Source organism: Episyrphus balteatus, chromosome 4 (genome assembly GCF_945859705.1).
Source record: "Episyrphus balteatus chromosome 4, idEpiBalt1.1, whole genome shotgun sequence".
Lineage (NCBI taxonomy): Eukaryota > Metazoa > Arthropoda > Insecta > Diptera > Syrphidae > Episyrphus > Episyrphus balteatus.
This window is the reverse complement of record NC_079137.1, coordinates 60,098,128-60,123,656: the sequence shown is the minus strand read 5'-3', so window position 1 is coordinate 60,123,656 and position 25,529 is coordinate 60,098,128. Positions and strand designations below refer to the sequence as shown.

The following is a 25,529-nucleotide window of genomic DNA, read 5'->3' as shown; positions in this document are numbered from 1 at the left end:
AATATAATTAAATCGTTAAAAGAAAATTATTATGTAAGTTTGTCTTTAAACAATGCAAAAAGTGACTAAGTCCACTTTCATAATCAAGGGCACAATTGTTTTATTGATTTTTAATTTTTCGTAAACAATTTAACCGAATTCAAGAAAGTGTTTTTTTACAAAAAGTTAAGTTACTTATAAAAAAAAAAATTTTTTTAAAGATCAATTTTTCAAAAGCCTCAATAAATTTTTTTGAAAAATTGTATTAATTAGTGGATTTATAATAATTCAGAACGGCAATTTTTAAAAATGTTTACATATTTTGGTATTTCTTCAACAATCCAACCAACAATTTTCAAAAGAACAAAACAAAAATTCTTTGTTATGCAAGAAATCAATTGACATACCTAGTTTAAGGATTAAAACCTTTTAAAAATGTGTTTTCGTTACTTAAAAAAAATTTTACTACTAGGTACTTTATTGATAAAATTAAGTTGAAATTTTCGCTTTACAGAAAGTTCGTGCATTTTTTTTTTTAAATTTAAGCTTTTACAATAAAAAAAGAATATAAAACACAAGTGAATGTTTTGAATGTTGGAAATATTATTATTCTTGTGTTTTTATATTATGTACTTTGAATTACAAGAGCAAGTACGTGCGACCCAGTCGTGCATTTTATTCATTCAAGAAAAAAAAAAAAAAAAACCTTAATTTCAGAAGAAAAAAGAACATTTATAAATAATGTGTACATTCATAAATATTCAAGGTTACGATAATTAACTAATCTTTGGCAGCCAATTTGGCGAGTAAATTTTTTTTTTTCAATCCATTATTTGAAACCAGACTCGTGTACGTATCTTACTTATCTAAAGATTAAAATAAATAAAAATATTGCACAATGAAATCTTTTATCCGCACTCTTATCAAAACAATTGATTGTTTTTAAAATGCAACAACTAACCTATAAAAATTAACATAATCATTTTTTTTTTGAATTCATCATTTCTCCTAAAATTCTTTTTTTTTTTTAATCATCCATATAAAACACCTTCTCAAAACAGTTATTTCTACTTGTTTATATTAATATTATTAGGAAGCAGATATTTTTTTTTCTTAAAATTAATTGTATAAATACGCTCATGATGACGACGATTAAAAGAATACAAAAAAAAAAAAAATATCTTGCAAGGTCGTCGCACACATTCCAACAAATAATCTCAGCCAATCAAATTGATTTTTCTCTTAATTAATAACTGAACGCGTTGCTCAGTGAATAATAAATTTATTTTATTTAAAAATTTACAAATGTACGAATGTATCTACAAATGTATACACAACAAATAATTCGTAGAAAAAAAATGATTAATAATATTTTTGTTTGAAATTTTAATGATCTTGGGCATTTTTATTGCCGCATACCATCACCCTCCCACTTTCATGTGAAGGTACCGTTTATGACAGGGTCGGAATATGTTAACATGATGAATGGGCCATTATTGTTATTTTAACTGAGTTCAATAAATTTTCATTGAGAAAAGATGGTATTTATGGAAATTCTTGTGACAGTTCATGTCAGATGCAAATTGAAACAAATTTAAATTTTAGATAAAATATTGCCAGAAATTTCCAAAACAAATTTAAAAAAAATATTTTTACTTTAAATTTTTCGAAGAAGTGCTTTTTTCAAATAACTTGATTTCAGATTTTTCTTTTGAGAAAAAAATTCAGTCTTTTTTATTTGAATTTTGAAGTTTTCTCCCTTAGGCCCCTCGAATTCGAGCGCCTTTAAGAGTTCCCTGATCTACGGACATGCCCATTCCGCCCCTGTTCATTAAGAGCACATTTTTACAATCTCTATTCCGTAATTTATTTCCATACACAGTAAAAACACTTTTGTATCCGTATAACGGTGTGAAAACAAATGACAATGTATTCGAACGAGTACGAGTACTTTACTTTGGGGGCTGATTATTTCACTTTTTATTTTTGTTCCTCCTTTTTTTCTTCTTCTTCTTCTCCATCTCTCTCTTATTCTTCGTTATTTTTATTTTTTTTTTTTGTTTGACGTAATTTTTGTTGCTTTTTCTTTGATTTATTTTTATTTATTTTAATTTTGTATATTTTATTTTGTTTTCGTATTATTTTTGTTTTTTTTTGTTCGCCATGCTATTTGGGCCGTTTTTTTGTTGTTGTTGTTTTTTATTCTATTTCATTCATTTGATTGTGTATTAGATGACATTGACATTGAATTTAAATATCACGGGCATGGTTATGGCAATGTGTGTGCCTTGATGTGTTTTTTTTTCTGGGAGAAATGTTTTTTTTTTTGTATTGTAGTTTGTTTAGTCGGTCAGCTGGCTTTGGCCTTCGTGCTTTTATTTTATTTTGTTTAGTTTTTTTTTGATAAAAAAGATTAAGCTATAAATTTTATTATCTGTTAGAAGCACGTTTGAATTGAAGTGACCTATACTTTGTAGGGTGGGTTTGGGTAAATAATTTATATAAAAATGATATAAACTTACTTGAGGTTAATGTCAGGGTTAACTTACATTGTCATTATAAATAATTAATGGGTAATAATCTATATTATTTTGTTCATTGAGATAATTATTTCATAGAGAAATTGTGTTAATGTAAATATAAACTGTTTAAATGAGAACACGAAAATCCTACTGGAATTTTTTAAAAAGTAAATTTTAAATCTGGTCAGTTCGAATAAGGACCAATTGCTAATAAAAACGAAAGGACATATCAATATTTTTCGAAAAAGAAAAAAAACAGGCTATCAAATTAATAGAATTACATAAAACGCGAATGCATTTCAAACGCTTCTTCGCCATAAAATGCTAATTAAAAACAGGGCTGTATAATTTCTAAAAAAAAAAACACCTTAAATAATAAAATGTTTGTAAATACTTTTTTTTTTGGGAATTTTGAGGAATTTTTCAGTGCAATTTTTTTTTTAAATATCTCCTAAACTTAGGATGGACAAACGACGTTTTTTCTCTTGCATCCATTTCTCGATTGCTATTTGATTAAAAAATAAAATGCACGACTTGCTCTTAGAGTTAAAGTTGCTTAACTTTTCAAGACTTTTTATATAGAAATTTGGAAAATGTAGCTACCTACTATATAGGTACAAAAAAAAATTAAATTCGTTTAAAAAAAAAAAATCTGAAATCAAATTGCCCTCCAAAAAAAGTATGCAGCCGTTTTTTGAAAAACTAATTTTTTATAAATAATTTTTTGGAAAAAAAAGTTTGAAAATAAAATTGGAATACCATTTTGTAGAAATCACTAATCAACACCAAAAAACAAAATTTCAACAAAATTCAATATCCCGTTTTCGAAAACTTGATTTTTCAAAAAAAAAATTTTCAAAATTTTTTTAAAAATCCAAAAATTATTTTTTTTTTAAATTTTATTTTTGGCTTATATTTGAATTATATAAATGCTTCTTCACAAAAAGTTTCGTTGAAATCGAAAGTGTAGTTTCAGAGATAATCGGATTTGATACAAACGGTTCTATGGCAGGTACCGTTAATAGTAATTTTCGAAAAAAAATTTTCATCAGAAGTTAGACTTTGTCTTTAAACTTACATTTGAATTTTTTAAAGAAAATCGTTGCAGCGGTTTTTGGGCTATTTCAATTTTACTAAAATCGGTATATGACAAATGCCATTATTTTTGGTATAAAAAAATTAATTCCAAAAACCCCTGTGGAGAATGTTTTAAAATTATAAGCACTAAATGGAACTACTTGCTAACCTTTTTGACAATTATTTTCAAAATTATATTTTTATCCCCAAAAAGTAAAATTTCTAAAATGGAAATTTTTATTTTTATTTTTATATTTATTTCGACATCAAACTTAGTATGTAGAATTTCTTACAGACTCTTCAGAGGGGTTATTGGAATTATTTTATTTCAACCAAAAATAACGGTACCTGGCATAAAGATACTAATTTCGGAAAAGTTCAATTTTCTCGAAATTGGCTCCAACAATTTTGTATAAAAAATTCAAATGTTCAAATGATGAAAAAAAATTGTTTCGAACCGTTTTTTTTTTTTCAAATCTGATTTTCTACCAAACGACTAATTTAATTTCAACGAAATTTTGTATACAAAAGCATTTATATAATTTTAATTATAACCAGAAATAAAATTTCGAAATTTTTTTTTTGTAGATTTTTAAAAAAAATTTGAAATTTTTGTTTTTGAAAAATCAAATTTTCGAAAACGGGACATTGATTTTATTTTTTCAAAATTTTGTTTTAGATATTGATTAACGGTTTCTATACCAATTTTATTTAAAAACTTTTCTTCCAAAAAATGATTTATAAAAAATTAGTTTTATTTTTTTTTTTATTAAGAGCAAGTTCGTATTAAAATTTTGAATTTGAATTTTTTATTTTTCAAGAATTGAATTTTGAGATTATAAAACTAGAAAATTTAACAATTTCTTAAATTCGAAATTACGTAGGTATAAATAAATCAAAAATAAAAGAACAGCTTCATAATTTCAAAGTCTCTTTATTCATAAAATCGATTTATTTTATCCTTAAAAATGACCTTCACCTTCAACTCCAACGTGAGAAATGCAAGAGACTTATACAAAAATAAAAACCGCAATTAATCATGAAATCATCGTTACTGGCGATAAGTTTAAAAATAAAAACCGAGAACACATAAAATCACACCTCTCATTTCACGTTTTTTTTTATTTTGTTATTGATTATCATTTCCGATACTTTTTTTTGGATTTAGCATTCGAAAAAAACATCTTCGATTGCAATTAAAATTCCATCCAAAAGCCAGTTTCTCTTTCTTTTGGCAGAAAAAAAAACTGTGCCATCATTTTACCCCAACCAAGAACTCAGAGGGCTGGTCTGGTCATTTATGTGTATTTTTAAAGTAAAGTGATTTTTTGTTCAGAAGTTCAAGTCACCTTGTAAATTTTATTTTTATATTACCATAACAAAAAAAAAAAAAACAATTTATTCATTGTATCATGTCTTGACTTCTTGAGTTTTTTTTTTTAAATTTGTTTAAATTCTGTTTAACTCAATGTTTAGATTGTCATCATGTTTTATTAAAATCGGACCTACAGAATTCACGTACATTTCTTGTGTTTCTTGTCGTTGATTGTGTTTTTCATTAATTTTTCTTTAATTTTATTTCCTATACAAAATTATTGTATATATTTTGTTTTGTTGGATTTTTTACATGACATCGTCTTCTTCGTCGTGTCGCGTTCTTGCATCGTCGTTTTCGTTTTTCTTGCTCTGCATTTTTTGAAAAATTATAATCAAAAGTTTATTCAGGTATAAGTTCAAGGTAAGCACTCTGAGTAGAAGGAGACCTTCGATAGTGATTATTGTGTTGGTGTGTGTGTATCTGTGTAAAAGGGGGCTTTGCTATCAGGCTACATACAAAAATGGAGAATTAAGAGCTCCATTGCTGATTTCCCCACATATGTTTGTGAATGTGTGTTGAATTGATATTCATATATTTTTTACATGTATTTGTGTTGGTGCATTTGGAACTCAGAGCACATCTATATCTATACCTTACCAAAACTATGATTGTGTGCAACATTTTTTTCTTAAACAAACTATGTATGGACTTTATAAGCATTCCATCGTGTAACAAAAAATGAGAGAGAAAAAAAAAACAAATATGAAGAAAAAAAAACGGATACATTTTTGAGATCCTTCCCTTTTAGAAAAATGCACAGGTCCATTGGTATGCCAACTGTTTTTGCCTGCTTCTTGGTAATTTTTGTGTGATTTTAAGAAGAAAAAAAAAGGTTTCCATTTGAGAGAAAAACTGGTCTGTATTCATTCTCTTAGATTTTTTCAAAAAATGTTTTTCGTAACAAAATCCTTGACCTCGAAGGTGCGTGTGTGCAAGTTATTTTTTACTGACCGCTTTTCAATAAGTAAAGAAGTAGAAAGGATAGTCATTAATTAAAGATATATTGAAAGGAATTTAAGATTTCTTTTTCCTAATCGGAAGCTTATTTGTATGGTTTTCATATTTTTTGTAGAATTCGACTTTAAACGTTAAAGAAAATTGAATTTTTTTTTAAATCGATTGATTTTAATCAAGAATTCAATTTTAAGAACAGTTTTTTGGTACTAATCTTTGAATATTTAAAAAATTAATGTTTGTTGGTTTGTCCTTTACAAATTCTAATACAATTTGCCTGATTTTGTCCAAACTTTAGGAAACACGCCTGTGAAAGTTTGTGGATTTGAAAACTTTTAAATTAACGATATTGTTATAAGGTTAAATTTTATACAAATTTTCCAACCAAAATTATTCAAATTCAAAATTAATGTTAGTCTAATTACACAGCCACACAAAAAAAAAAAATAAAAGTTCTGACCTGGGGTTGTGACTAAGTTTTTCATATAGTTTTCGAGATAACCTCAAAAAATGTCACGAAAACAAAAATTTTTTTCTCTGATCTGGATGTGCGAATATGTTAATCAAACAGGTAGATTTTGGATCGCTGAATCCAGATTCGAAGTCAATTTTGCCCTATCACGTCAGGTTTCTGAGATATCCTCAAAAAATGTCAAAACCAAAAAAACAAAATTTCTTATCTGGGGTTGCGTCTAGGTTTTTCATATAGTTTTTGGGTTGCTTAAACCGAATCCGAACTCTATTTTGCCGTATCACGTCAGGTTTTTGAGATATCCTCAAAAAATGTCAGATAAGAACTTTTTTTTTTGAGTTTAGACATTTTTTGAGGATATTTCAAAAACCTGACGTGATACGCCAAAATAGACTTCGGATTCGGTTTAAGCGACCCAAAAACTATATGAAAAATCTAGTATCAACCCCAGGTCAGAACTTTTATATTTTTTTGTGTGGCTGTGTTATCATAAAAACAAAATTGGTTGTTGTGGTTGCGTCCGAGAGTATCCTGCGTAGGTGGATTTGTGTAACAATATAAACTAGTTGGCTATTTAAATGACGTATATGATCTCAAGGATTGCACCTGATTTAAATAAAATTTGGACTAGGTATAAGCATTTCATTGTCACGGGTGGGACACTTGTATAGTGAATTTATTGTTTCCCTTTTAAATTTTACACATAAATTCAAGACAAAAATATTCATAACACCAGAAGTTAATAAATTCAGTTGTGCCAGCAAAATTATTGTTGAAAATCGAGTGGGTCTTGTCACGGAACTGGAGTATACAAAAATAGATTTGATTTTGAGGTAGGATATATTTTTAGAGACTGTTTTCAAAATTATTATTTACAAATGAAACGTTTTTGCGAAGTAAGATACGGTATATCACTGAACCAAAGTCGTAATTTTGGTATTAAATAAAATGCACAACTGGGTCGCACGAACTTGCTCTTAGAGTTAAAGTTGCTTAAATTTTGAAGACTTTTTGTATAGAAATTTGGAAAAAAAAAATAAAATTCGTTTTTTTTTTAAAATAAAATAAAATCTGAAATTAAATTGCCCTCAAAAACAAGTATGCAGTTTGGATTGATATATTAAGATGCATTTTTAGAAAAAAAATTCAAAATCGTTAAAGTCGGTTTTTTAAAAAACTAATTTTTTATAAATAATTTTTTGGAAAAAAAGTTTTAAAATAAAATTGGTATGCCATTTTGTAGAAATCTCTAATCAACATCTAAAAACAAAATTTCAAAAAATTCAATGTTTCGTTTTCGAAAATTTGATTTTTCAAAAAAAAATTTTCAAATTTTTTTTTTAAATCCAAAAATTATTTTGTTGGAAATTTTTTTTTGGTTTATATTTAAATTATATCAATGCTTTTTCACAAAAATTTTGAAAGCGAATAAGCAGTTTCGGAGATAATCGGATTTGAAAAAAGCGGTTCGATGGCAGGTACCGTTAATAATGATTTTCAAAAAAAAAATGTTCATAATAAGATAGTTCTTAGCTTAAAACTAATATTTGAATTTTTTAAAGAAAATCGTTGGAGCTGTTTTCGAGATATTTCAATTTTACTAAAATCGGTATATGACAAGTACCGTTATTTTTGGTCAAAAAAAAATTAATTCCAAAAATCCCTCTGGAGAGTCGCCAAATAACGCTACATACCAAGTTTGACATTAATCGGTCCACCCGTTTAGGCTGTAGTTCCTTATACAGACAGACAGACGGACTTCCGGGACCCCCTTTTTTGGCATTGTCTACCATCGTAATGTCATGGAAAAATGTTATCTAAACTTTTTTTTTTTGCATAACTTGATATTATGTATAGTACCTATATCGCAAGTAAAAAAATATTTTTGTACTCTACCAGCTTTGATATATACGTAGATACTCATGCCTATTATAGAAGAAGCAGTGACTCAGTCCCCGGGAATCTACTCGATCCGCAACCGAATCAAATTTCAATCTGTGAACTCCCCGGGATGAACTGTATTATCCATCCACGAAAACACACTAAACTGCTTACCGACATATGTCATTGTTGACACTTACATAGCCAAATGTCTTTCTATCACTTCCGCACCGGCGGCTTCGGTAATACGAAATCTTGTGAAAGTGACTCTCACTCCCGCCGCAGTGCATCTGCGTCTTCGGTAATAGGCATGACTATATGACAAATTAAGGATTCGTAAAAAAATTGAACTCTGGATATCAATCAGACATGATAATTTTGTCTGCACCTCAAGCTACAGCTTAAACCTGGTATCTGGGTGATTCCCTAGAAAAGAACTTAAATTTTTGTGAGTTATAAAAGGAACGATTGCTGTCATATAATAACGAAAATAGAAAAGTTAATTTTATTCAAAAACTTGATTAAAGTTTTTGGTTAAAAATTTTGTGTATATTGCAGCAATAAAAGAGGTATTGTAAAAAAAAAGTCAGAAATTTAATCTTCAGAAAATTTTAAAAGTATAAAATTTGAAAATGCAACAAAAAAAAAATCATGTGTGCAATTCACACGTGGTAGAAGTGAAACCTTAAAAAATCATTTCTTGCAAAAAAAAAAAAAAAAAATAGAAAAAATCTACCTATTTTTATTCTATCACCTTCAAATCCATGTTTTTATATGACAACCTATATAAATTTTATATTATCTGAAAGCTTATTGTCTAAGCTCAAAATATATATATCGATCAGGTCCATGAGACATCTACAAAAAGAGTTAGAATTTTTTGAACTCGATCAATTTCCATCAAGAAAAGCGAAAGACACGAATTTTTATCTTCTCACACTATTAAATCCATTTTCTTCAATAACAACCTACAATATCTGAAAGCTTATTGTCTTAGCTCAAAATATATATATCGATCAAGTCTATGAGACAACTACAAAAAGAGCTAGAAGTTTTTAAACTCGATGAAATTTCATCCAAAAAGCAAAAAAAACATTTATTTTTATAATAGAAAATATAATTTATTTTTATGTTCTCATGCTATTAAATCAATTTTTTTGTTTGACAACCTATAAAAAAATTTATACCATGTGAAAGCTTATTGTTTCACCTTGTATAATGATGCATAAATCTTTTTTCAAAGATGTCTACAAGAGAAGTTAGAATTTTTTAAAGTCAACCATGTCGAATTTCCAGACTTAGATTACGGTACTTCCTTCCTACACTGGTAGCTGGTCATCGCCAACAGATCTCAATAGGTGTTTTGAGGTATTTTTCAATTTTTTTTTCAATTTAAGATTGTGTAACTTGTAGAGCACGTAATGTTATGTGTGATATATCAAATAAAAGGTTATGTTATCAGCATGCGTATTAAAGTTAATTTGTATGTGCAGTAGATCAAAAGATATAACTTGTGTTGGAAAAGAACATCTTTTTACCCTTATCTCAGAATTTTGAATATGAAATTAATTGAAATTTTGTAAAATTATAATTTATTTAATTACCTATCTACAGTACAAATTTCATTTATCTATCTATTAAAACAAAAAAGTTATAACAAGTTAAAGTCGTGTCGCGTTTTCGTTTCATCTTGTTTCAAATCACTACGATACTAAAGAAGTTTTTACTTCAAAAATTAAATTGAAAATTCTAATTTTTTCAATTGTAACAAAATTTTGATTTCCAAAATCCGTAAAATAAAAAAAATTTTTACACATACTTGCCCTTGCAGTTCAAAGCACTTTTATGTAGATTATAAGATGTAAGGGGAAGAGCCTACATGAAGACCAAATTTTTATTAACAAAAATTTTGACTTTTTTTGAGAAAAACTAAAAATGCAGTTTTATTGCAATTGCTTTGTATATTAAGTACGTATGCAAAGTTTAATCAAAATCGTTGCAGCCGCTTTCGAGAAAATTGCAATTACTTATGAACGATGTACGGGAAGAGCTGATATTAGAACCTTTCAGAATACAAAAACTTAAATAATATCGAAAAATTACCTGGAAATCTTCAAAAGACACTTGGCAGTATTCGACACCAAGTAGTGTGGGACTCTTAACCACTAAAACCACCTCTTTATCAGGACCAATCTTGAGAGATCGACATCAGATTTTTCTTTCTTAACTTTGTAAAATCACTTTGGGGGAAGTTTAAACTTTTAATACTTTCCCATGTTTTTTTAGACCATAAGCTCATGAGGCTTGGTTCTTCTTAATCTCCGAACATGGTTTCTTGTATTCAAGACGGACACCATTTCAGAATTGGTATGACTTTGCAGTCTCTGATTATGCGATACAGCGTATTTTTTAACAACTTCTGTAACCGTTTCTATTTGTAGGTCACGATGTAGATCGCTATTTCTTATGTACCAAGGTGCATTAACTATTCCACGAAGGACTTTGTTTTGGTATTTTTGGATGATTTCGGTATTTGTTTTCTTTGTACAGCCCCATAATTGGATACCATAGGTCCAAACAGGCTTTAGTACTTGATTATACAGCATTATTTTGTTTTGGGTTGATAAATCAGAGTTGTTACCAAGTAACCAGAACATTTTTCTATATTTCAAGTTTAGTTCTTCTCTTTTCTTTTTGATGTGCTCTTTCCACTTTAGCTTTGCATCCAAAGTCATTCCAAGGTATTTGGCCGTATTGGCGTAAGGTACAGCTTGATTATTAATGAATATTGGAATATTGTTTATCTTTTTATTTGTAAAGTTTATATGTGAAGATTTTGTTTCATTGAGTTTGATACGCCATTTTTCGGTCCAATCTCTGACTGTGTCGACGGCATATTGCAGCTTTACTGCTCCCCTAGAGACACATTCGTCGGGTACCAAAATTGCGGTATCATCTGCAAAAGTAGCCATTATGGTGTGATTCCCAACTGGGATATCCCTTGTGTATAGTAAATACAGGGTAGGACCTAGGACACTTCCTTGTGGTACACCGGCTTCTATTTTCTTCAATTCCGAATATTCTTGATCGTACCTTACTCTAAACAATCGGTCTGAGATGTACGATTTTAATATTTCATAGTACTGTCTGGGAAGATCCCTTTGCAGTTTGTACTCAAGTCCCTCATGCCAAACCTTGTCAAAGGCTTGAGCAACATCTAAGAAAATAGCTGAACATACTTGTTTTTCTTCTTATGCTTTTTCTATTACATCCGTTATTCTATGAACTTGGTCTATCGTGGAATGTTTATTTCTAAAGCCAAACTGATGATTTGGGATTAACCTTCTTTCTTCTATAATTTTGCTAAGTCTCTTCAGAAGCAGTTTTTCAAAAACTTTTGCCATAATTGGTATAAGCGATATTGGTCTGTAAGACGTCACTTCTGTAGGTGGCTTACCTTGCTTGGGTATGACAATAACTTCAGCAATTTTCCAATGGTGTGGGACATGCCGTTGCTTAAGGCATGCATTTATTATATATTGGAGTTTTATGAAGGCTTTCAAAGGCATTTCTTTCATAACCTGAGCAGTAATTAGATCGTAACCTGGTGATTTTTTATTTGATAGTTGATGTAAACACATACTTTTTATTTCTTTTAATCTAACAATTGGTATTTCACTTTCATCTATCTTATCAACTAACTGTAAGCTATTTTCAGCCGCGTTTGTTGGGTATGGCCTAAAAACATTCGCAAGATGCTCCGCGAAAAGGTTAGCTTTTTCTTTTGGGTTACCGATCCATTTCCCATCTTGAGATTTCAAGGGAGAGTTTAGTAACTGCGGTCTTTTCAGGCGCTTGGCTGCTTTCCATAGCGAAAAATCGGTTGAAGCATCAGTCGTTAAATTCTTTAGGAATGTACTGAGTGAATCATTTTTGAATTTATAAATTTGTTTTTTAAGATTGTTGCTTATACGGTTAAACGTTGTTTTATCATCTGGAAATCTAGTATTTTGCCATTTTCTTCGAGCTCTTCTTTTCTCTATTATCAACTCTCTTATCTCTAAAGGATATTTTATTTCATTTTGTCTTCTATTAGAAAATGTTGGAGTACTTTCTTCAGCGGCCTGTTGCACATCAGCAATAAATTGTTCCACTTCATGGTCAATTTGCTCGATTGTATCCATGGGAGATCTTAAATTTATAAAACTTAAAAGCCTTTCTCTAAAATCACTCCAGTTTGTTTTCTTATTTACAAGCTTTGGATTACTTTTTTCTATTACTTCCGATTCACTTAGTGTTAGAATCACTGGAGTATGATCTGATGACAAGTCATAATTACCTTCGACACTAATGTGATTTCGTTTGATTCCTTTAGCTACGAAAAAGTCAATAAGATCTGGTATTTTGTTAGTATCGGAAGGCCAGTAAGTAGGCGACCTGGAGGAATAGAATTCGCAATTGTATTTACGGCCTGCTTGGAAAAGTCTTTTGCCTTTTGTTGATATAAGTCTTGAACCCCAATGGGTGTGTTTCGCATTGAAGTCTCCACCAACAAGAAAGTTATGCCCAAGAAGATTTAATAGATCTGTATAGTCATCTTCTGTCGGGGAGCGCCTTGGTGGGCAGTATATAGCTGCTATCTTAAACTCTTTCTTTTTCATACCAATACTAATAGTTGTTACTTGCATATTTTCATTAGTAAGCTTGGTTTCTTCATAATGTTTTAAGCTTTCTTTTATAAGAATCGCCGATCCACCTCTTGCCTTGTCAGCTGGATGTGGAGCGTGGTAACATGAATAGTTTTCTATTACATTATCTAGACTTTGCCCATTGGAGAAGTGAGTTTCGGACACCAGGCAAATCGTCCCGTTTCTGCCTGAACCACGTATCTACACAGCAAATTTTGTTCAGTTCTTAAAATAAATACACATATTTCTCAAAGTTTAAAATATGAATTGAACAAAGGGAAATCAAGTTATGTTTATTACATATTGATTGAGTTGTTTTTACACTTAAACCTTTGTATCTATTCTCTCTGTAAGTTTTAGAGCAATGTTAAACACAAAAATTAAATCTTTTAAAAAAATGTACTTACAAGGTTCAAGCAGAAACGGGACGAAATATCTATATGTTCTAGATCTAAAAAGATTTTTAATTCGGATAAGTGTTGTAAAAGACCGTTTGCATTCCATGTAGCGATTTTAAGTGTTCTGTCCATCATTATTTTTTAATAGCGACTTTTTCGCTTAACTGTTTGATATTCAAATCCTGTTTATCAATTCTTTGAAGAATGAGGTGTAGCATTTCTTTTATGGAAGTCTCTTCATCCTTCCGCACATTTTTTAGAATCTGAGAATAGGCTTTATTTTCATCGCTTTTACTTTGAACAGCTTTTTTAGGCGGTTCATTCTTAGTATTGTTTTCAGCAGTTAAAACGGTATTTACTGTGTTTCTGGGTTTGTCTCTAGCAGATGTATTTTTGCTTCTGAACTCTTGGAATTTTTTGGCAACTGGGCAGCCTCTATAGCTTGCCGGGTGATTACCCTGGCAGTTCACACATTTTGCTTTCTGATCTTTGCTCATCGGACAATTTTTAGTTGCATGTTTTCCTTCGCACTTTACACAAGCAAACTCGCGGTTGCAGTATTTTTGGGTATGACCAAAATTACCTAATAAAAAAGTCAGATTTCTTAAGAAAATAAATTTTATCTCGATTATTTCTAGAATATTCTCAACAACGTTGTACCATTTTGAAAAAAAAATTGAACGAACCAACTTTTAAAGTAACTTGCCAAAACCACGTAGTGCATTTTTTTTTACACTACGGTTCATTGAATTAGAGTCATGTAAAAAATTTTTGTACTTAGCTGGGCAAAAAAGTAATATTTGCTTTAAAACTGATGCAGTTGAGTTAAAATTTTCTATTGCATTTGGTTATTCAAGGTTCTGTAAGAAAAGAAAAAAATGAGAAAAATTAAGATTTGTAGTCACGGCACATGAAAAACCGTCACAGCGTGACCCTTTTTTCGACTTTTTTTCAAATGCCCATAACTCACAAAATTATGGCTGCGATTTTTTTTTATTATTTTTCTGATAACTGTCACCACCTACCCTATCCTACCGTTTTCGTTTCGACGTTAACTAACATTTTTTCATGTTGCATGCAATACATGGTGTTGCCCAATTCCTGGAATAAACTTTGATTATTTAAATATATATTTGATGATGAAAATTTTCTTGGAATATTTTGTATTTCCTCAAACTATCAGCAAGAGGATTTCCAGATAAATTGAAAAAAATAAATTTTAAATGGAAAAAAACCACTGTTCAATTAAAATTAAATTTTTAATTTCGCCATTCGTTTTCATTAACAAACTTAACCTTCAGAATCAAGTTCATTTTAAGGGTAAATAACAGAAATATAAATATCTATTTCAAAGCTATATATTTGATTTTCTTTTCGTTGTTCGAAAATAAAACAAAAATATAAGTTTGGCATATTTTTTCAATAAACTATACACATAAATATACCAAAAAAAAAATTGGAATAATTATATTAAAACACATCGACAAAGAGAAAAAGCAAATAAGCAATTAACAGCCTCGCTACCCCTTATAACAGCAAAAAGTATATGCGGAAGAAGAATATTATTAGGAAATTGACTACACAAATTTAGCAACATCGATATACAGTGGGGTTGGAGGAGGCCTAATTTAAATCAAAATCGAATTTATTGATTCAAAACATTTCTTCAGCTACAAATTTTTCATTCACATTTTTACAGTAGCTTCAACTTCTTTAAAACAACAGCTGACGAATTTCAGCCTTGTTTCAATTTTTGCCAACTCAGAACTTTATGAAGCAAATTAATTGGAATTAAATTATTCTAGTTTTTAATTCTTCAACGAAATCCTCAAAATAATAATTATTTTTTTTTTCTATTTCGGCTTCCATATTAGTCGTCCTGCCCCACTGTACTCAAAACGACGACAAAGACTACCAACGACGACAGAGACATTGATGTAAGATCGTTTATTATTTTTCAATGTCAAAACATTAGAATAAATATTTATTTTCTTCTTTTTTTTTTGGGCCAATTCCAATCAATATAGCAAAACCGAGTCGACCTACAAATATGTCCTATATAATATTGCAAAAAAAAAAATATAAGGAAAAAATAAAAATAATAATGATGACTTTATATATGAATGAGTAGCTAAAAATAATCAAGTTTATATTGCCAATAGCTTAGCGTGAAAGTGAAATAGGAAATTATTATATGCTAATATGAATTATTTATGAGAAAATTGCTTCGCTAAATGTTGTTTTATTTTTGTGGTTGTTGTCACCAGCAGGTGGCGTTTAATATATTAAATTGTTTATACATATTTCCTTTTTTTCTTTGCTAATTTTTGTAGTAATTTGTGAAAGATATTTTTAACTTTGGTATTAAAAAGGGTAGAAAATTGATTGAGTTTTGATTTAGATTTATTCTGATAATTCACACTCTGTCTGAGCAATAAAGCGCAAACTACTAGTACAAAAAATTTTACATACAAAAAAATTTCCAAAAAAATTGGTGCACCTTTCTGAAGAAATTATTAAAATCGACACATTAAAATAATTTTTCAAAAATTTAAAATTTTTTCATTTAAGCTGATTTTAAGAGAGTTTTAATGGAAGTCAAAACAGGTGTTTTAGTTTTTTTTCTTACAAAAAAAACTTTGTTTAGTCAAATAAAAAATCTTTGAAGCCATACGAAGAATTATTCTTGTTATAGAATTTAAAATAACAGAAAGTAACTAAATTTCTTGTTAACAATTCTAAAGCATAAATACACAAATGAAAACAAATTTAAAGTAGGGATTATTTTGAAAAACTAAAATTTTGTGTGTAAATCTTTTTATTTTTCTATAAATTCAATTAATTTTTTTTTTTTAATTTTAAAGGAATTTTAATAAGAAACGAAAATAACTTCTTAAGTTAAATTATAAAAAAAAATAGTGTCAAAGCTGTTGTCAAAACAACATTTTCTGAGAATCGGATTTTTTAGGAAGCTTAAAAAAATGGTTAGGATCAAAATTCAGCTTGGGTCAAATTAATTTTTCAAAATTCTGCTTATCGAAATTCTTTTTTTCAAAATTCTGGTTATTCCAATTCTGCTTTTCATAATTCTGTTGTAAAGAATTCTTTAAAAAAAATTAAAAAGGAGTTTTGAAAAAAAGTGGCCCTTTTAAACATTTTGCAAACCCTGTTATTTATTTTTTTCAGAATTTTATAAAATCATTTTCTAACAAAATTTTTGACTAATTTGACTACTTTTTGATTAGAATTTTCGTTAAAAAAAGCAAGATTTTGAAAACCAAAATTTTGAGGTCAGAATTTTGACCCGTTAACAAAAAATATTCTTGTTCAAGGAAAATTCTTCATACAAATTTTTTTCTAAAAGAAAGCTAAAATTTCTGGTATTTTTCCAAATTTTTTCTAGGGTTTTTATATTTTGAAATACAAAATCGTGCACCCGAGGGTTTTTCAAAATAAAAAAAAAAACCCTTGAAAAAAAAGTTCACCTTATTATTTCATAAATTTATGTCAGTTGATTAAGTGAATGTTACATTTGTTCATTAGTCATCAATTCACGGTTCAAATCCTATGCCAAAAATTATATGCAAAGTTCCATAAAGAATAATCGTTGCTTTTAAACAAAACAAATGCCCCCTTCTTTTAATGCCAAAAATACAAAAAAAACATAATACAAATCTAGGTCACTGCACTTGACTAAGGACAAAAATTCACGTCTCATAAATATTGTTTCCTCAAAAATATGTGTATTCCCTCCATTTGACTTGCAATTTAATTTTTTTATTTGTACTTCTTCAAAAACAAAAATGTTTATGCCCTCGAAGTCATTTGTATAGCTTCACCCAATTACTTAACCCTAAAATGGGTTAATGCTCTTTCATAATTAAATTCATTAATTCAAACAACAACCAACTCTGAAATGGCGGAGGAGAACTCAAGCGAAAACAATAAGAACGGAAATTATTTATTTTTTAAAGACCTCTGCCGACTGTCATGGTTAAGCTGGAACACCGAACCAAAAAGTGAAGAATTCCTTTTTGCAAAGAGACGTGTACATTATTTTTCGACAAAAATGACAAAGAATACTTTTATTTTTGCAAAAAAAAAACATGGAATAGCAAATTGTATGGATATTGTGTGTACTTGAATAGTGTTTTTGACCTAAAAGACAGAAGACAGTCATTTTTTTTTTATTTTTCAAGACTGCACCCACCGGCACCGAAGATTATCATAGGGCTCCGTTCTGTACCTACAGCTCCACCAAAGCCCTTGATAACTCTTTGATTTAATACACACAATGGCAAGAAAAATTCAACAAAAAACAACAAAAAACTGTCTTGGCTCTTTTTGAATGCACTACATTGTGTGCGCTTAAGGTTAATGAAATCGCGCCAAAAGATGCAACAAACGATTCACAAGATCGGAGAAGAAGAAAGCCCCGGCCAACATCTCGATCTCCAGTAAATGAGGCGAACTGAGCAGTCGCGCAGTCAGTCACAGTCAGTGCCCTTGACTTAGGTCAATAACACTTCCTTCGTCGTCGTGGATGTTGTTTCGTTTTTCCTTTTTTTTTCCATTCTTTTCATTTTGCGCTGCAATTTCATTCCTCGTCGTCGCACGTTGTATTTTATAAAATTATATGTCTTGATCGTCTGCACTATTCAAAAATTTAGTGTGACCAAAGGTTTGAAAAATTCATAACCAATATTTTAATATCTATTTTTTATAAATTGAGGTCTTATAACCATGAGACAATCAAAACGCTTCCAATGACATCTCATTTGTCAAATTACGTAAAGTAGTTTAGAAGTTATGAGGGAACAAAAAAAACTTACATTCTAAAATTTTTGCATTTTGTGGGTCTTATAACCATGAGACAATCAAAACGCTTCCAATGACACCTTTTTTTGTCAAATTATGATAAGTAGTTTAAAAGTTATGAAGGAACAAAAAAACTAACATTCTTAAATACTACCTATTTTTGTATTTTGTGATTCTTATAACCATGAGACAGTCAAAACGCTTCCAATGACATCTCATTCGTCAAATTACGATACGTACTTTAGAAGTTATGAGGGAACAAAAGAACATACATTTTTTGATACCCCTTATTTTTTGTCATAAAAAAACATAGAACGGTAACACGATTATTTGCCTGCAGAAATTGAAATTTTTGTAAGAAAGAAAGAAAGAGTGAAGCAAGAGTGAAAGAACCAAGCCCCCTTTTGTGTGCGCTCCTTGCTGCTATCCAGTGCAAATACCACTTGCATCAGCAGAGTGCGATTCCACATACCATGCATCGTATCGCATCGTCCCGTCGTTGTCATCGTCGTTGGTCTTCGTCTTCATCATCTTCATCGTCTTTATCGTCCATCGACAAGAAACAACGACGACGTCTGCATCACGCGACGACAATTTAAGTTTAGTTTTTTTTTCTTTCTTGCTACGCGATCTTATTCACTAAATTACTGGGGTCCTTATATTCCCCCCTTTGGTACCCCATCACCAATCACCGTCCCTTGAAGACATTGCCCCGCGATCTTGGGCTAAATTTGCAATTTTTCTGTGCCATTTAAAAAAAGAGGCATGCGTCATATATGTTTAGTTAGTGTTGTTGTATAGCGGAGTGCATAAAGAGAATAAATGCGAATACGAATGTGCAATGGAAAGATGCGAATAATAAAAGATTAAAGTTGGGCCAAGGCGAATAAATGGGTGCATTGCCATTGGCATTGTCTTTAGGAGTTTTTTTTTTTTTGCAACAACAACAAAAAAGAATAAAGGTGGAATGGGATGTTGAAAAAAGAGCTGTTGATGTATTGAACCTATATTATTGATGCAAGTTTAAATGAGATGGATTTTATAAAATAAAGTCTTGGAGATGATGAGTTTTTTTTTTTATTTAAAGGTGCATCAAAAGCAACCAATTTTATTAATAAGTAGTCGGGTTTTAAGACAAAAAAAAAAATCATGATCATTTAACAAAATGTGTTTGAGAATTTTTTGAGAAATAACTCCACCATAAAATCATTTACGTTGAAAGTGAAATAAAACCGCAAAAAAGTTCCCAAATTTGACCAAAAAAAGTCTTTAGATCTGTGGCTTTAGGTGATGGTGATTAAGAAAACAGCTGAGATTTTTGAAGTTTTAAGACCTTTTTTGGCAAAATCTTTACGCTTGAGGTATATTCGGTAGCCAAGTGTGGTTAATTAGGTGTGTTTTTTGGAATAGCTGTTGTTAAAAAAAACACCCTTTACTCGTATGTTGTTGAAAAAATGAAGACATTGGCATTGCGACGACGACGGAACAAAACCAAAAGTTTCATGACTAGATTTGATGATACTACGTTCTTTTGTTTTGTGAAAGTTTCAGCAAATTTGAAATATTTGCAACGAGATTGCTTAGGAAGCTTTCTGAAAATGCTGCTCAAATTGAGAACCAATTTTGTATTTAATTCGAAAATGGTTTAATAAATTTTTAATCGAAAATTAAATTTTCAATCAAAAAAGTTGTAGCCTGTTTTCTCAGAGCCCAAAGGAGATAATTTCGCAAATTATCTCATTTCGATTATCAAATCGTATCAAATCGTGCGCAAAAAACCTCGACATTTTCGGAATTTTTTGACTTGATAACGTCTTATAAATCGATGAACCATGGCAGCCACCACAAAAAAGTGACGCCATTTTCTAACGTTACACTCTCGCACTTTCGCAGTGCGGCAAAAATTTCAATTAAAAATTAAAAATAAACTATTAGAGATACAAAAATTTTCTATAGCTCATTTGAAAGATAATAACCTAAAGCTTAATCCAAATAAAGGATTTTTACGAATTCCGTCATTTAATAGGGTAAGCAGGGGTAAAACGGAAAGATGAAATTTGGGCTAAAATCTAAACGCGAAGTTGTGGAGAGTTAATTTTTTTGCTATAGATAGATGAGACTATTTTAAGAATAACTGCATTTAAGAAAAAATTCGTTGTACACGCGTTGGGGCTACGACAAAATGATGTTTTTGGGTAGCGAACATTTTTTTTTGACAATTCTAAAGGTGCCAGGTGAATGATGAGGGAAAAAAATAGGCATCTAATACGGATTTTTTTCCAACACTCTGCGTTTCGAAATATGAATTTTTGAAAACACCTTCTTTTTTAGGGGTATTTTTGGGTAGTTTTCGATTTTTAGCTTTTTTTTGGAGCGTTTAAAAAATCTCAAACTTAAAAGACATGTAGGTTTTAGCTTTATGCATATATGTGCAAAAATTTGGAATCGTTTAGTGAGTTTTGACTGAATAACCGAAGAAACACGTTTTTTGACCGTTTTTAACCGATTTTCATCGTTTTTTATTTTTATCTTTTTTTCTTTAATAGATATAGGAATAAAGTATATAGAGTAATGATAGACCATGACTACAACTATATGAGTGCGAAGTTTCAATCATTTTGAGATAACGGTAAAATAAAATTTTAGAATTCAACAGGTTATAACTTTTGACCAAGAGCAGATAGAAATTTTATTAACTTTTATGAGCATCCTGATACAATTACCTTTCATTTGGTATATCACACATAACGGTGGACTAACTACAAGCTACACAATAGCCGTGTTTTATTGGTAACTCAGTACTTAGCTCAGTAAAATTTTACACGGTAAACAACAACAAATGATTGCTAAGGATAAATAAAAGTTTTTTATTTGTTGGTTTACAGAGAAAATTTTTTCTTTAAAATGAGATTGATACGTCATATGAAAGGTGAAATAAAAAGCTTTCACATGGTATAAAATTTTTTATAGGTTGTCAAACAAAAAAATTGATTCCATAGCGTGAGAACATAAAAATTAATGTTTTTTCGCTTTTTTTAATAGAATTTGATCGAGTGCAAAAAATTCTAGCTCTTTTTGTAGATGTCTTATAGACCTGACCGATATATATATTATGAGCTGTAAGACAATAAGCTTCAGATGGTATAAAATGTTGTATAGGTTGTTAGGGAAAAAATGGAATTAATGACGTGAGAAGATAAAAATTCATGTTTTTTTTGCTTTTTTTGATGAAAATGATTGTTTTCAATAAATTGTTTTTATACTTTTTGTGCATTGTAAAAATTTAAAAATGGTTTTATTATTAAGAAGAAATACCTGGCTTTTAAATTGCATAATCATAATTTGTTTTGTAAGCTTTTAAAATAAAAGAATTAATATAATGAGAAAATAAAAAAGGTATTTTTTTAGCTTTTTCTTGTAAATTATGATTGTTTGAAATAAGTAAACGCTTGAATTGACTCATTTTAAACAAAAGCACACAACCTGTTTTCTGACGACGTTATCACGTAAAGTCATCGTCCGTAAACCGGCTTTACAGACAACCTCTTTTTCAGGTTTTAGCTTTTAAAATGTTAGGGTGTACAATACAATGGAAAAAGTTTTTAGCAACTAGTTTAGGAAGATAAAATTTTGTATGATTTGTACGTTACCATAGAATGCCCAAAAATTCTTAATTTATCACTTTTAAGGTTGGTTTTTTTTTTCCACAAAGTAAATTCTATGACACACAATCACAACTTCTCAAAGACATTTTACTCCGGTAGCTGTACTGAGAAAAAATATAATATCAACTCTTTAAGACTAAACAAAGTTGTTTGAAACATTTCATAATTATAAGGGATATTATTCTCGGCATACAGCACTATGATACTCTGCTATTTCCTTCGGATGTAAAAATTTGAAGTGATATCCCAAAAAATGTCCTTCTTCAAGAAAAAAAAGTTGACTAGGTTTCCATGATTTCTAAACGGATAAGGATTTATTATCAAATCTATTAACTATTTTGAAAAACTATTTCAATTTTTTAATACCAAATTTAAATAAACTGATTCATATAGTTCATGATGATAGGTACTAAAAAGCTTACATATACTTAAGTAGAGTAACTAAAGCAAATTATTAGGGAACCCCGCGGAACAGCTCTGATTTTGACGATTTTTTTTTCAAACGTAGGTAATTAAAAATACTTTAAAGTCTATAGATTAAAAATTGCCGATGTTGCCGTATTGTTTTTTAAAATTAAAATTAAATTTTTTTTTAACAAAACCATTTTTTTTGCTTTAATTTCATAAAACAAATGATAGGAAAAGATTCTGTAGGTAATTTAAGGAAAAAAAAATATAAGGGAGTAAGGGACAATCTTCCATCGTTTAAGTGATAAATGCAATTTTCTCATAATCTGACTTCAAACACAAAAAAAATATTTTGAAAACAACGGCAACACCTACAATATTTTAAAATACATTTTCAAAAAGCCAGAAGCTCATTCTTATCTCTTAAATTTAAATCCACTAAATTTAATTAAGAGTTTTTGAAAAAATGGTCCTCAAACTCTGAATTAAAAAAAAAATTATTAAAAAAATTTAAAATGACTTTTTTTCCAAACTTTTCCTAATAAAATATGAATTTATTTTAAAAAAATTTTTGGCCATAAATATTATCAGTTGAATTCCGAAGCAGAAAAGGTAATATATATCACACTTTTGAAAAAAAAAAATTAAAAATTACTTCAATTTCAATGGGTTTTTTGATAAAAACTGAATTTTTGCATTGAAATAATTAATTTTCTCAAAGACTTTGGTAAATAAGAACTTTAAATTTTTACTATTTAACTTTCAACTTTTTAATTTTTTTCATAAACCGTAATACATTTTACAATTCCTTTTATAATTTCAAATCATAATAAATGTGGCCAAAAAATTTTGAAAATAAATGCATTTTTTTCAATAATCTTTTTTTTTTTTTAATCTGAGTTCAGTTACCATTCTTTCAAAAGCCCTTAATTCAATTAACTTTATTTTAATTTTACCAATATGACTAAGCTTCAAGCTTTTTAAAAATGTATATTTAAATATTGTAGGTGTTGCCGTTGTGTTCAATTATTTTTTTTTTTGTGTTTGAAGTCAATTAATAAGAAAATTGCATCTATCGCTTGAACGATGGAAGATTGTCCCTCACTCCCGTATATTTTTTTTTCTTGAATTTCCTAGACAATCTTTTGGCATCAATTAATTTATGAAATTTAAGAAAAAATTTTGAAAAAAAAATTTTTTTTGTTCACAAAAATCTTCAATCAAATTTTTAATCTATAGACTTTAAAGTATTTTTAATTACCGACGTTTGAAAAAAAAATCATCAAAATCTAAGCTGCTCCCTAATATTGCCAATTTTTGAGCTTTAGTTACTCCACTACTTATCGTCCTTAAAAATTTAAACTCCTTAAAAATTACTTGAATTTTTCTTTACTATTTGAATCTTTTCTCAGAACTATTACTTTCATACAAATTATCAAATTTTACTGTTTCGATTTTTTTCTTCTCTTTGCTTTTGCCTACTTATATTCTTGAAGGTGAAGGTAACGTCAACGTCGTCGTCGTCGTTTATACAATTTATTCTTATTTCATAGTCAAGGACACAAAATATAAAAATTTGTTCCCTTGACAGAAAAAAACTATACCTACCTACACACAAAATAATATAATGAAAGAAAAAAAAAAGGACTTTAAAATCCATACTAAACTTATACACATACATACATCTTCTTATAAGCTTGTAGTCTCATATAAATTTTGCATTAGAGGATCACAATAGTACCACAATTGCTCTGTATCTAGAATTTTGTATATTTTTTTTCAACCTAACCTAAAGCAAATATAAAAATATTTAACCATGACCTGACACTTGTATGATAGAGTTAAAGGTTGCGTCTAGGTTTGGCCATGCAAAAACATCAGAATACACACACAAATATGATGGTCGTGAGGGGGTGAATGCAAAAAAGGAAGAAAGGGGTGCTTTTTCCTATACTCTCGGGGGGTTGACATTGAAAAACTTGAGTTGCGCTTCTCTCGTTCAAGTTCAGTTTGAAAATGTCCTTCACCATGGACTCTTCCGTACGCACCACGTCTCCGTTGCCGCCGAGCCAAACCGACCGGATGATGGCCATAATTCTGGTAAGAGTAGAGTAGAAGAGAAAACGTGTCCTTTTTGGCTCTATTGCATATGTGTATAAAGCTTGTGTAAGTAAAGTTACCTTGACAAAAAAAAAAAAATAATTTCGGAACCTTAAAAAACTATGAGGGTTGAAAACGTCGTTTTTTGGCTGGTTTACAAAATTAATTTTCTTCTCGAAGGAAAAAAAAACACTAAAAAGACAAAAAAAAAAAACAATTCAGGGGTCGTAAGGATTAATATTAATTATTCCTAGCGATCAAGGGCATCCTTACATCACGTGTTGTCTAGGCAACGCCCTTCAAATGTGTGCAAGAGCTCTGGCAATAGCATTGAAATAAGTTTTTTTTTACTTGCATGCACATCGCTTTTATAGACTTTGAGGGTGAGAGATTGGTGATGGGACAGTTTTCTGAAGGAGAAAGAGAAAAAGGGTGAGGCGAAAGGGGTAAATAGGTATAGTTTAACGTTCAAGGTTATTGTACGCGATTCCTCATCATCATCATCATCATTTATATCAGGAGAGAGTAGTGTGGGAGGTTGAATGCACTTTGATAGTAGTTGTGAGTCAGATGAACTGTGTTTTTGAGTGTGCAATCAAATTACGAGAGAGAAAGAGTAAGTCCCATTCCGGAGAGAGCACCAGATGTTTTTTTTTTTTTTGTACGAAGAGAAGAATAAACTGATGTAGTTGTAGTTTATGTCAAATATAAGTTCCAAAATTGAGAATGACTTTTAGGGAATTAATAGCTTTTTTGAAGTAAACAGATGGACGCAAATTGAGTTTACAAAGTTTCGTACTACTGGCTTTTCATTTCAAAATTCATGCTTCACCGCAGTCAATATAATTGAAATGAAAGAGAGTGTTTGAAGGATTTTCTCATTTAAATGAACTTGAACGATTGAGGGTTGTCAAGGTAAATGAGTGTGAACATTATTAATAAAATGTGTGTATGCATTGATTCGTTATAATCAAAAAACAATCTCTATTTTTTTTGCACTTATACCTACGCAATATTTTAGTGTAAATTTTTCATTAAGGTAGATACTTCCTCTAAAGCATTAGAGTCTGAAGCTTATTTGATAATAAACCTACCTATACTTTTAGTTGAGACTTCAAAGCCTCTCGAAATAGTGTAAATATTCGTCATAGTCCAGGTGTGCATTACTAAAAAGACACCAACAATCTTT

General features: G+C 29.6%; 1 protein-coding gene across 2 annotated transcripts in view; it reads left to right on the top strand.

Annotated features, from left to right (window-relative positions):
* LOC129919536 (ecdysone-induced protein 75B, isoforms C/D) overlaps nt 1-25,529 on the top strand; it is a 218,956-nt gene that overhangs the window by 17,497 nt on the left and 175,930 nt on the right. The gene's annotated exons all lie outside the window — the stretch shown is intronic.